The following is an 11,367-nucleotide window of genomic DNA, read 5'->3' as shown; positions in this document are numbered from 1 at the left end:
TGTGTCAGAGCGCAGGTCCCCTGTGCGCTCCTGTACACGTTTCCCGAATCCCCCAAAGGCTGACCATTGGCATGATATCTAGATCTACATTGATCAGCAAAATGACCTGGCTTGTGACATCTAGCACACAAGAACTTCCCTTTCCCTTTATTATTCTGCTGCACCTGCCGAGCCTTGCCCTGAGCATTCTTTTGCTTCCTGGAACCACCCTGACAGCCTGGTTGTTTTGATGCTAGAGCTGCTGCCAGAGCAGACATTTTGTGCCCCACAGAGCCCACCTTGGCACAGGCTCGGACCATTTCTGGTATTGAGGGGTCCCCTGGAAGAGCTTCTATGATCTTCCTACAGTCCTCATTAGCATTATCCCTTGCCAGCTGTTTACACAAGAGCTGTCTCAGGTTATCATCTTCAACCTGCTTCTCCAAGGCTGCAGCAATTTTTTCAACAAAGGGTAAGAAAGGTTCCTTTAGACCCTGAGTAATCGTTACATATCGTGCCCTGGGAGCAGCCGCTTCTATAGTTTTTAGCAATGCTCCCATACCAATCTTCTGCCCTTGCTCAAGGACTCTGATGTCCCAACAGGCCTGGAGGTCAGGATTGGAAAAGTCACCAATACCCATAAGGGCCTCTACTCTGACCCCCTGTCTGGGATCATGTGCAGGCAGACGCGCATTCCTGTCTGCAGCCCTTTGAGCCATCTGCCTCCAATTGTCTTCAAAAACTTTAAACTGCACAGGCTGGAACAAGACTTGAGCCAGGTGCCTAATATCAAACGGAGCAAGCACATCAGTGTCTAACACCCTAATAATCTGCATAACCTCGGGAGATCCGAGCCCGTATTGTGCCACCTTACTCTGTATATCCTGCACCACTCTCCATGCTATCACATTATGCTTGTCGGCCTGTCCCGTATTCGGGGCGGCCTTAAACACAGGGAAGGCTTGGGCCGCCCCTTGGGGCGCCCCTTGGACGTCCCATCCCAGCCGGACCCAGTCATCAGGAGCCGAAGCGGTTTCCAGTCCTCCCGCCGTCTCCCCCGCTCCAGCCCCTACGGTGTTAAAAATCCCGGTCCCGGGTGTCCCCAGCCTCTCGAGCAACTCCCAATCCCCCACTTCCAAAGCTTGCTGTTTCACCACGTCCCAAAAATGCCCCCGATGCATCGGAGACGCGGTCACCGGACAGGGTGGGGATGGGCCGACATGGCCCCGGGGCGGGCTCGCTGCCGGGTCGTTGCGGGCACCAGAAGAGGTGGACGGGCCGGCCACGTCAGGCGGTGCAGATCTTCGCTCGGAGGCCAAAGCAGGTACAGCAGCAGAACAGCCGCACCGGGCTCGGGGGAGGGGCGGCGCCGGCCCCGGCACGGGCCCCGCCGAAGGCAGCGGGGGGGGAGAAGCCCCCGCTGCCGCCGCGGCAGAGCAGCCACAGTGAGTCTGGGGGAGGGGCAGCGCCGGCCCCGGCACGGGCCCCGCCGAAGGCAGCAGGGGGGCGGGAGAAGCACCCGCCGTCGCTGGCGGCAGAGCCCGCAGCGGCGGTCCTAGGGGGGGGGATTTCTGGCGCGCAGCCCGCCTCCGCCCGCGGCCCAAATCTTCCGGGGACCCGGGCCGCTCCGAGGAAGCCCTACGCCACTCATCCACAGTCTCATCTTCCACCCCGGCCTCACTGTCCTCAGACTGGCTCCGTTCCAGCGCCTTAAAAAGCGCCCCCCAGGTGACTGCCAGGCCGCTCACACTGGTATCCCCATCAGTCAGTTCAGACCATAGACGGTCTCCCACCGACAGCCAAACCTCAAGATCAAAGGCATTATCCATAGTCACAGCAAAACCTTGCTCTTTTATCCACTGAAATAAGGCACGCATGGCATCTTCAGAAACACAGAGTCCCATACGGGGCAGGGCATCCTGCCAAGCGAGGTAGGCAAGTTGTTCATCAGCTGAATTACAGTTCCCCATTATGAGAACTTTATCTTGGTGGCTCCGCGAATGTAATTACACAAACGCTATCGGCTTGGACCCGGGATTTCAAGCTCTGCTTCACCAAGATAGGCCGTTCCAAGCCCGCTCTCTGGCAGGCTCCACTATCCCGTTGGTTAGAAACCAGCTTCCTCTTGGGAAGCCCGGGAGAATTCCACTTTCCCCTCTAGGGGGAAGGGCCGGTGTTTTTCCCGCTCGCTGCTTACCCTCAGGGGTTCAGCGTCACGTCGGTTGTCTTCAGACCTCAGGGGTCAGTAGATACAGTTCACGGCGGGTTACCAGACCTCGGAGGGTCGGTTCATCCTCACGTGGGGTCACCAGATGTCGTTCTAATTGGGAACGGCGGAAAGAACGACACGGACTCTCAAAGGAGTCAGAACAGGAGAGAATCTCTCAGTTTATTGCTCCAGGCCTGTTTTATAGACAGATACGTGGAAAGTACAGAAAGGAAACTCTTATTGGTTAGTAATCTACTACATCACCATCATTGGTCAGTGGGGCTCACCATCCCCCTGACCTTCTCCTGCAAGGAAAACAAGGAGCACAAAACAACACCTGCAAGACTGTTTTGTTTCCCTGAGGATTGTTTTAATTCTTTCTCATGTTTTTCCCAGGCTACTTTCTCAGGCAAGCCTGAGGAGCTATGCGGCCTGTAATTTGTACAGGCACTCTGATTCAGATTTAGCATCCATAAATAGGAGCAATTAGGAAACAAAAGAAAATGGCCCTGCATTCCCACACACCATGGTAATGGCCCAGCCAGAGAAACAAGAGTTGAGGAGTGATGATTGAGGGGGAAGTGGTGCGGGTTTCAGCAGTTTCTTAGTTAGGGTTCTGGCAGTCTTTGCCTGGTCGGGATCAGAGACAGTCACGTGGTGCTGCTTCATTTTGGACCTCTCCTGTGCAGGGATTTTTTTCCAACACTGTGGTCGAGCTTTGCCTGCCACTGGTTTGTGAGCTCATTGCTCACAAGAGAGAAGCACCGAGAGACAAACACAATCCATTTGGATGGCTGGGGGAGTTGTCCCTTCCCCCCATGTTGGAAACAGTATAACTTGTAAATTTTTGTCTCTCTAGTTAGGCTTGACTTGACTTTGCCTTGGGGAAAATAATTTTCTTTAGTGTTTTAGGCCATGTAGCATCACTCTAAGAAGATGGGCTTAACATACCAACAGACTGGGAGTAGCCCAAAGATAATCCAGAAAGATAAAAGGCCATCAACAGAACATAAATGGAACATCAGTGGCCATCAACAAACATCTACAAACATCTACCCTCAGATGCTGCCTCTGGCAGAGTTGAAGACATCTGGTCCAGAAAGGACGGATAAGAAAATCGAAAAATGAAGATCTAATTAACTTCAGAGGGGAGAAGATTCAGATCCAGTGGGAAACTGAATACTGGGGGTTGCTCAACTTAGGACCAATGAACTTTGAAACAGTGCATCTCTATGGGTTTTGACTGTATAAATTTAGGGGAAAATCCTGCAAAAATATGTGTGTTTGGAATATTTTCCTTGGCACATCCGGGCCAGAAAATAAATTAATGCCTGATTCTCTATCCCTTCAAATATAGTGCTAGAGAGTTTTATTTTCTCCCTGATTTTCGGTGACACCCAGAGCCACTGCATGGAGGGCTGCTTGGAGCTGGAGCAACACCCCATTGGACCTGTTCTCTATACAGTAGGTTCAACATCGCAATAAAGCCCTGCCACCTTTCCCAGCATGTACTGGCTGCTGTTAGCAGTGCCAAAGACCAATCACCACTCACATGGGTGGCTGCGAGAGTCAACCGTTCTCGCTCTCTCTCTGAGCAGCCATCACCACCAGGGAGGTCCGGATCTTGCATTGGGAGTGCCCCTGCAGCCGCAGGTGACTCAACACACACTCTCTGCCCCAACACTAACCAACAGCGCCCCCTGCCGGTTGTGGTTGTGGTTCCCAAAAGGGAAATGGCTTGACGGGCAGTAAAAGGCTGTTGTTGGGTTTTCTGTTTTTGTTGTTTTGTTGTTGCCGCTGTTATAAACACATTTTATAATATTGGCTTTTCACAAGTATTAAGTAAATTTTATATGTATAATGTTAGAATGGCTTTGCTGTGTAAATGTAGGTTTTTTTTCCTTCTATTAGCAAAAATTTAGGCATAAGTGGTAAGAGTTGATATAGTATGTTTGAACTGCCTGCTGGTTAGGATAACCTCCAGTGAACAGATGACGGGGACGTGGCTGCTATCAATACTCACTGCCTGTGGAAAGAAGGAGCCAAAGCCCAAATTAAAAGATGGTAAGAAGAGAATCAAAACCACAAGCCAAGAAATGTGCATGCTCTAAAATGGTGGATCCAAGGAGTGGCCGTGCAAAACAGTTGCTGGAAAATGTAAACTAGTTAATGGAAAAGTTTGAATATGCATAAATTCTATGAATATGCATCAAGGTGATGCATTAGAAATGGTATATAAAGGGTGTTTCCAAAACACCAGGTGTGCTCTTGGCAGAGTGCCAAACACCCGGCCGTTTTAACCCTTTGCTTTATTGCCTTTGTCTCCTATTGTCTTTTTTTATTAAACCTTTTAAAATTTACCAGAACAGTTGTCCTGGGGTGACTTTATGATACTGGTATCCCCAGTCGTCTGGTTTATGTTATATATTAAGTTCTGCACCTTTAAGACTGGCTTTGAGAGCAAGAGCGGGGGGAAGAAGAAGCACGCAGTTTGTATTAAAGAAAAACATCACTCCCCCACATCCTGCTCCTGGACTGTGGTGTCTGCAGCACGGACAGACAGCAGGATAGAGCTTCTCTCTGGCTTTTAGTTAGTTTTAGCTAGCTGAGGCAGAGGAGTTCCCTGGACCTTTGTTTTTTCCCTTTTTTCCTGGATCTGTGCAAACCTGCTCTGGACTGAACACCCAGCCAAACCCCGGGAGCTCACGCCTGTGGCCCACTGGGGCCTGGGCCTCAGCACTTTCCAGTGCCGAAAGGACTGATAAGAACCTGAGTGAGCCAAGCTACACCACATGAAAAGGACTTTTCTTCCTAGATTTGCCACCCCATCGAACAGCGAGAGGTTTTATTATTTAATATTATTCAATTTCTGTTAAATAAACAGCTTTTTCCACTTCTCTCCAAGGAAATTTTTTTTTCCTTTTCCCGGACCAGTTCGGGGGGGAAAGGGGTCATTTGAATTTTTTTTTCCTCCCTGGGGAAACCCCCATTTGGAGTTTTTCTCCCAAATTTGCCCTAAACTAGGACAACAGTGAACGTTGTTTTTAACACTGCTGTTGTTGTTGTTTGTCTTAATTTACATATGTATATATATTTTCTAGTAAAGAACTGCTCTTCATTTTCCCATATATTTGTCTGAAAGCCCCATAATTTCAAAGTTACAATAATTTGGAGGGAGGGGGTCATCTTTTCCATTCCAGGAGGGTTCCTGCTTTCCTTGGTAGACACCTGTCATTTAAACCAAGACAACCAGGAATGCTGTTCTCATAGATTCTTAAATATTTCATATTTGTAAGTTAGGCCTGTGAGTTACTGTTGTGGTATAGTAATGTCTATATGAATCCTTTGCTATGCTGTTCAATTTAAGTGACAAGGTGTGGTAGTTTGGCATTTAGGAAAAAAAGTGGAAAACACCAACGGAAGTGATTCCTCTGAGAGAGGCTGCTGGGAGATTCTTCTCTGCTTGAGACCAGGCCAATAGCTAGCCAGTTTTGAGAACTGACAGCATTTTAGACCACTGAATAGTAAGAACACCTTTGTGAATACCACCTTTTAAACCCAAGCCTGGGAACTGCTTGTCTCTTTGTTTCTGGCCTTGAAAGTTATTGGAGCTCTGCTGCGGCTGGTCCTGCTCCCCCGCGGCCTGTGTGGCCTGGGGGGGGAGGGGCGGGGTGTGGCTGGGCCGGACTCTAGCAGCTCCCCGGTGGGGCATGGAGACTGTGTGGCTTCCCCCAGCCCCAGGCCAGGCCAGGCTTGGCTGTGGCCCCCCCTGGGAAGCCTTCCGGGTCCCATTCCAGCAGGGTGGCTTAAGCCCTTCCAAGGGGGGCCCCCGGCCCTAGGCTGGGATGAACCACAGCTGCTGACATCTTGCCAATACCCTCTCACCCCCCTACCATGGCCGGCATAGAGGGCTCCAGGCCGAGGACCATCCTCATCCACTCCGGGCTGAGAGAGGCACCAACACAGTTTGAAATCCAAGACTGTGACTGCTTGCTTGGCTTGGGCAAGAATTTAACCCTTTCACTACACAGATGAGACCTGCAGACTTAATTCCCTCTCCATGAGAGAGGAAAGTTGGAGCGATCAACATGTAAAGAGACAACATGAAACATCAAGGTCAGTAAAGGAAGGAGTTAAGCCTCAGATAGAAGGAGAATGAGGAGATGCTTTAATAAGCTGAAATATTCTTTTAATAGGGCCATGGAGATGAACAATAATGTTCTGAAAAACTCCTTTAATTCATAAAAGAGTATTGGGGGGAATGAAGTATTCAAACTGTAGACCCTGAGCAAAGATATCCATTGCTGAAGCTAAGCAGATGGTGGAGTAGCTGTGATCCCATGAGATGCTTGAAAGGAGAGAGAGATGAGAGCCGATGAAGACCTTTTGCCCCAAGGGAGAGAAGAAGTAAACCTCTGTTCCCAGAGATGATCACAGAGACAGATGAAGAGAACCTTTGCCTTTGAACAACTCATCCTTAAAATAATACCCCATGAGTTCATGGACCATGGACACACTTCTAGGAGGGCTGTGAAAATGGGAGGAAGACATGATGGCAGAGTTTTTTTCCAGGCGGTTGCCAGTCATGGAAATGAAAAGCCACGAGAAAACTGTTTTCTTGTGGGGAACTCTCCATGGAATGACAAGAGAAAACTCCTCTCCCTACAGAGATTGATGAAAAAGACTATTGTATAGTTGGTACTGCTTTAACATCCCAGGTTTTGTCTCTATGGTGTCAGTTGGGTATTGAAAAACCGCTCAGACTATTCACTGAGTCTTCACAGAAGTATGGCAAACGTCGTTTATTTCTATCTTTAGCACACTTTTATAGGGTCCGACAGGGTCTGCGGGCTTAGCAAGCTACTATTGGCTAATACATATCATTTGCATTCTTTCCCCAGTACACAATGCCATTGTTTCCCGTTATTCTCACTGTTCCAAGAGAGTTTCAAGGACACTGATTTTATTTTTGTCGCCTGGATTAAAAGCTGTCTTGTGCAGACAGGCTTTTACTAAAATACCATGCTTTTACTCTGTTAAAATGTTTCTCTAGAGTTGGGAAAGGAAAAAGGTTGGGTGGGGAGAGAAAAGGTTTCTGGAAATTGTATTCTGGTTTCTTATTCTTGTAGTTCTATTAACAAACTTTCTTTATTCCTTTTATGTTTTAAGCCTGTTTTGCCCTTCTCCTAATCCATATCTCACAACAAGAAATGAGTAGGTACTCTAGTGTGTTGCTAGAGTACATGAAGTATTGGGCAAATGTCCGAGCTAGAACACCACACACAACCAGGTTTTCATGTGGCTAAAAGCCTTAATTGCAGGGCTTTTTCAACCCTTGTATAGTTTTTCCAACCAGGTTACCCTGATTGGTAGAAGGAACAACACCCCCTTTGGTCCCATTGGTGGGACCAGAGAAAACACATCAAGAACATCTGTTCAGTATTGTTTTAAGAAATATTATGTATTTACAATAACACAATCCTGGAGAGAAACTGTTCTCAGGAACTTTTCCCCTGGGAACAGATGAGCCCCTGACAGGCTGAAAACTCTCTCAGGCTCAGAAATTCTGTCCACACTGGTGATTTTAGCTACTGCTAAAAACCACCACACAAGGTTTAGGAATGGTATTCCCCAACTTAGTACTACCGCTAAAACCATGTGCTGCTTCCACTCCCCCCTCAATCGAGTTGGAGGAACAAAAGATAAAGATCATGGGTTGAGATAATAAAAATTTACTGGAAACTGTCACCCTGAAAACTCAGTTTTTCCATCTTGTTGACATAGTTTCCAAAAACTTTCCCAGGACAGTGACTGTAAACATAGATATGTATACATTCTTTCTGATACATGTCTTTTGATGGACGTCTTGCTCGACCAGTGTGATTAGAAAGGTGGTAACCTAACTATCCAATCCCTGGTCACTGCCGAGAATCTATAAATACTGAGGTTGTAAGAATAAAACCATTTTTTTCCCTGTCATATGGGAGCCATGTCTGTGTGAGTCATTGCGTGTCCTACAGCGACAGGAAACAGCAAAGAGATAAGAAAACAAACAGTAAAAGCAACAATAGTAATAATATAAGTATACAAAAGAGGGTGATTTATGTAGTAAAACATTTTAACAGAGTAAAAGCATGACATTTTAGTAAAAGCCTGTCTGCACAAGCCAGCCTTTGGTATAATCGACAGTCTTAAAGGTAGTGTCCTTGAAACTCTCTTGGTGCAGCGAGATTAAAAGAAAAACAATAGCCGTGTGTATTGAGGAAAGAATGTAAACCATACGTATTAGCCAATAGTTGCTTGCTAAGCCCACAGACCGTGTCAGACCCTATAAAAATGTGCAAAAGATAGAAATAAACGATGTTTGCCATACTTCTGTGAAGACTCGGCTGAATAGTCTGGCGGTTTCTCAATAGATTTACATGCAAAATGCTCGCTGTACAGCCCATATTTTCTTGACCAGAAGGAACCCCTTCTCCCCAGAAGAGAGTCCCTTTGCCCCCCACCCCTGGCTATGATGTGAGTGGTATAGAATAACAACTGGGCCCTAGCCACATCCCCACCCAGCTACTGCCAAAAACTAATCCTGTCCTGGATAAAACCAGGACACTGTTGTGAATTGATGTTGTAAATATTGGCTTTTCACAAGTATTCTGATAAATGTTATATGCTATATGCTTTTGCTATATTCTTTTCTCTCTTAACAAGTTATAGGCTTAGATAGGAATTCTGAATGGTAAGGATATGTTTCATCCGGACAAGGCAAGATAACTCCAACAGGAAAGACAATGGGAGGACCAAGCTTTCCAACAGGACAGTGGAAATCAGGCTATTATCAGCAGCAGGAAATGGAGAGCAAACTGTTATCAAAAAGCCGTTACCAGGACGCTGGCAGGGGGGAAAGATATGAAGCCCAGCTGCCCTCAAAGGAAGGATGAGGGGCCCGGACTGTTATCAACACTGACTATTTGCAGAAGAAAGGAAACCAAACTCAAAATAATGCTCATCAGCAAGAATAATGATGACCAGCAAAAATAGTGCTGAATAGCAGAAATAGAAATCAAACAGAGCATGTTCTAAATAGGCGGAACCAGGGTGGGGACATGCTAAATACTTCCTGAAAAAGTTTGAATATGCATCAAACCCTCACAGCAGGAGGGGATAAAAAGAGTGTTCCCAAGATACCAGGTGTGTACCTGGCAATCCGCCAGGGCACCCGGCCATTTTAACCCTTTGCTTTATTTCCTTTGTCTCCTAATTGTCTTTTTGTTTATATTAAACTTTTTATAATTTATTAAGTGAATCTCATTTTTAATAACACTTAAGTTATCAACTAAGTATTGTTAAGTTCTTTCAAGTTTAAGTGTTTAGGCTAAGTGTCCTGGGGTGACTTTAGGATGCTTGTATCCCAAATTGCCTTGTTTATGTTACATATGAAGTTCTGCACCTTTAAGACTGGCTCTGAGAGTGAAGAGGGGGGAAGAAGCAGTGCTCAGTTTGTGTTGAGAAAGAGCACTCACTCCCCCAAGTCCTGGTCCTGGACTGTGTTGTCTGCAGCACAGACGGACAGTGGGACAGAGCTCTCTTGCTTTTAGTTAGTTTTAGCTAGCTGAGGCAGAGGAGTTCCCTGGACATTTTTTTCCTTTTTGTTGGATCTGTTTCAAACCTGCTCTGGACTGAAAAAAAATCAGACAAACCCCGGGAGCTCATGCCTGTGGCCCAGCAGGGCCTGGGCCTCGGCACTTTCCAGTACCGGAGGGACTGATAAGAACCCGAGTGAGCCGAGCAACCCCACATGAAAAGGACTTTTTCTGGATTTGCCATCTCATCGAACAGTGACAGGTTTTATTGTTTAATATTATTCAATTTCTGTTAAATAAACAGTTTTTTCCACTTTTCTCCAAGGAAATAGTTTTTCCCAAACCAGTTGGGGGAGGGGCCACTTGAATTTGCTTTCCTGGGGGGACTCCCATTTGGAGATTCTCTCCCAAATTTGCCCTAAACCAGGACACTAAGTAGTGCTGTTGGGGCTTTAGGCATAAACTGTAGGTCAAGTCCAGTCCAGGGCTCAGTTTAGCATGGGGGTCTACTCTGAACCTTGTGACTCAACAGGAGGGTCTTCCATATTCCTTTTTATCCCTACCCTTTCCTATCCTTCCCCTCCCACCTCCACGTACATAGTTTTGGGATTATTTCAATTTGGATTGATTTTGGACTTCTGTTTGCTGTTTCTCTGTGTGTTTATCCATCTAGTAAGAAGTAGAGTGAACCTTGCCAAGGAACTTTGTTGTTGGAGTCTGAGATACAGACTGTGTGCCCTTGTTTTTAATATTTAGTTCTAAGATTCAAGGAAACACTGAATTTCATATAATATGAAATTCATGAGCATGTTTTCATGGTGATACATGAAAACAAATGCTAAAGTTAGATAAGAAAGGTAGGTGTGTAGATTAGAAAGTTTCTTAAATCACAGGGTGAAAAAGTAGTTTAGAGAACAAGAGACAAGATGGAGGATTTAGGGTGTTGTCTCTTGTCCTTCTTTCTTCTTCATGTTCTTCTCCTAGGGGTGTTTGGGTAGTAGTAAGTGATTGGGTAAAAAATGCCGCAGTGCAGCACACAGGTGTTGGGTCATTGGGTCACTAAGAAAAATAATTTAGTTGGCACCTGTTAATTGGGTAAATGGACATATAAAAGACCTTGAAGAAGATCTTTGTTAGCCATTTTACCCCTTTTCTATCATAGTGCACATAGCTCCTTGTACCTTGTAATGCTGATAAGAAAAAATAAACAACTGAGACCGAACGAGAGAAAACTGCCTCCCTCTCATCAATCTTCAGTTCAAAGGGAAAAAGAACCCAAAGCCAAAAGTCCCTAATGAGACAAATGGTGCCCAACGTGGGGCACTTTGAACTGAATGCTCCTGTTGAAAAAAAAAAAGAGAAGACAGCGGAAAGCTGGAAAACTCCCTGGAAAAGAGAAAAAGAAGATCTCGGTAATCCCGGTGCTGGTGAGAGCGGGCAAGCCAAGCCAGACGTCTGTGAGCTGTGGAACGGATCACGGATAGAGGAGCTGAGAGAAAGCTGACCCTGAGGTCAGGTAAGGCGTCAAAAGGGAGCAAAAATATGGAAAACATGTCCAAAACTGAGGGGGAGGTTTTGGCTATTTTGGAAGCTATGGTA

The sequence above is a fragment of the Poecile atricapillus genome, chromosome W (assembly GCF_030490865.1).
Source record: "Poecile atricapillus isolate bPoeAtr1 chromosome W, bPoeAtr1.hap1, whole genome shotgun sequence".
NCBI lineage: Eukaryota > Metazoa > Chordata > Aves > Passeriformes > Paridae > Poecile > Poecile atricapillus.
Note: the sequence above shows the minus strand (reverse complement) of the source record.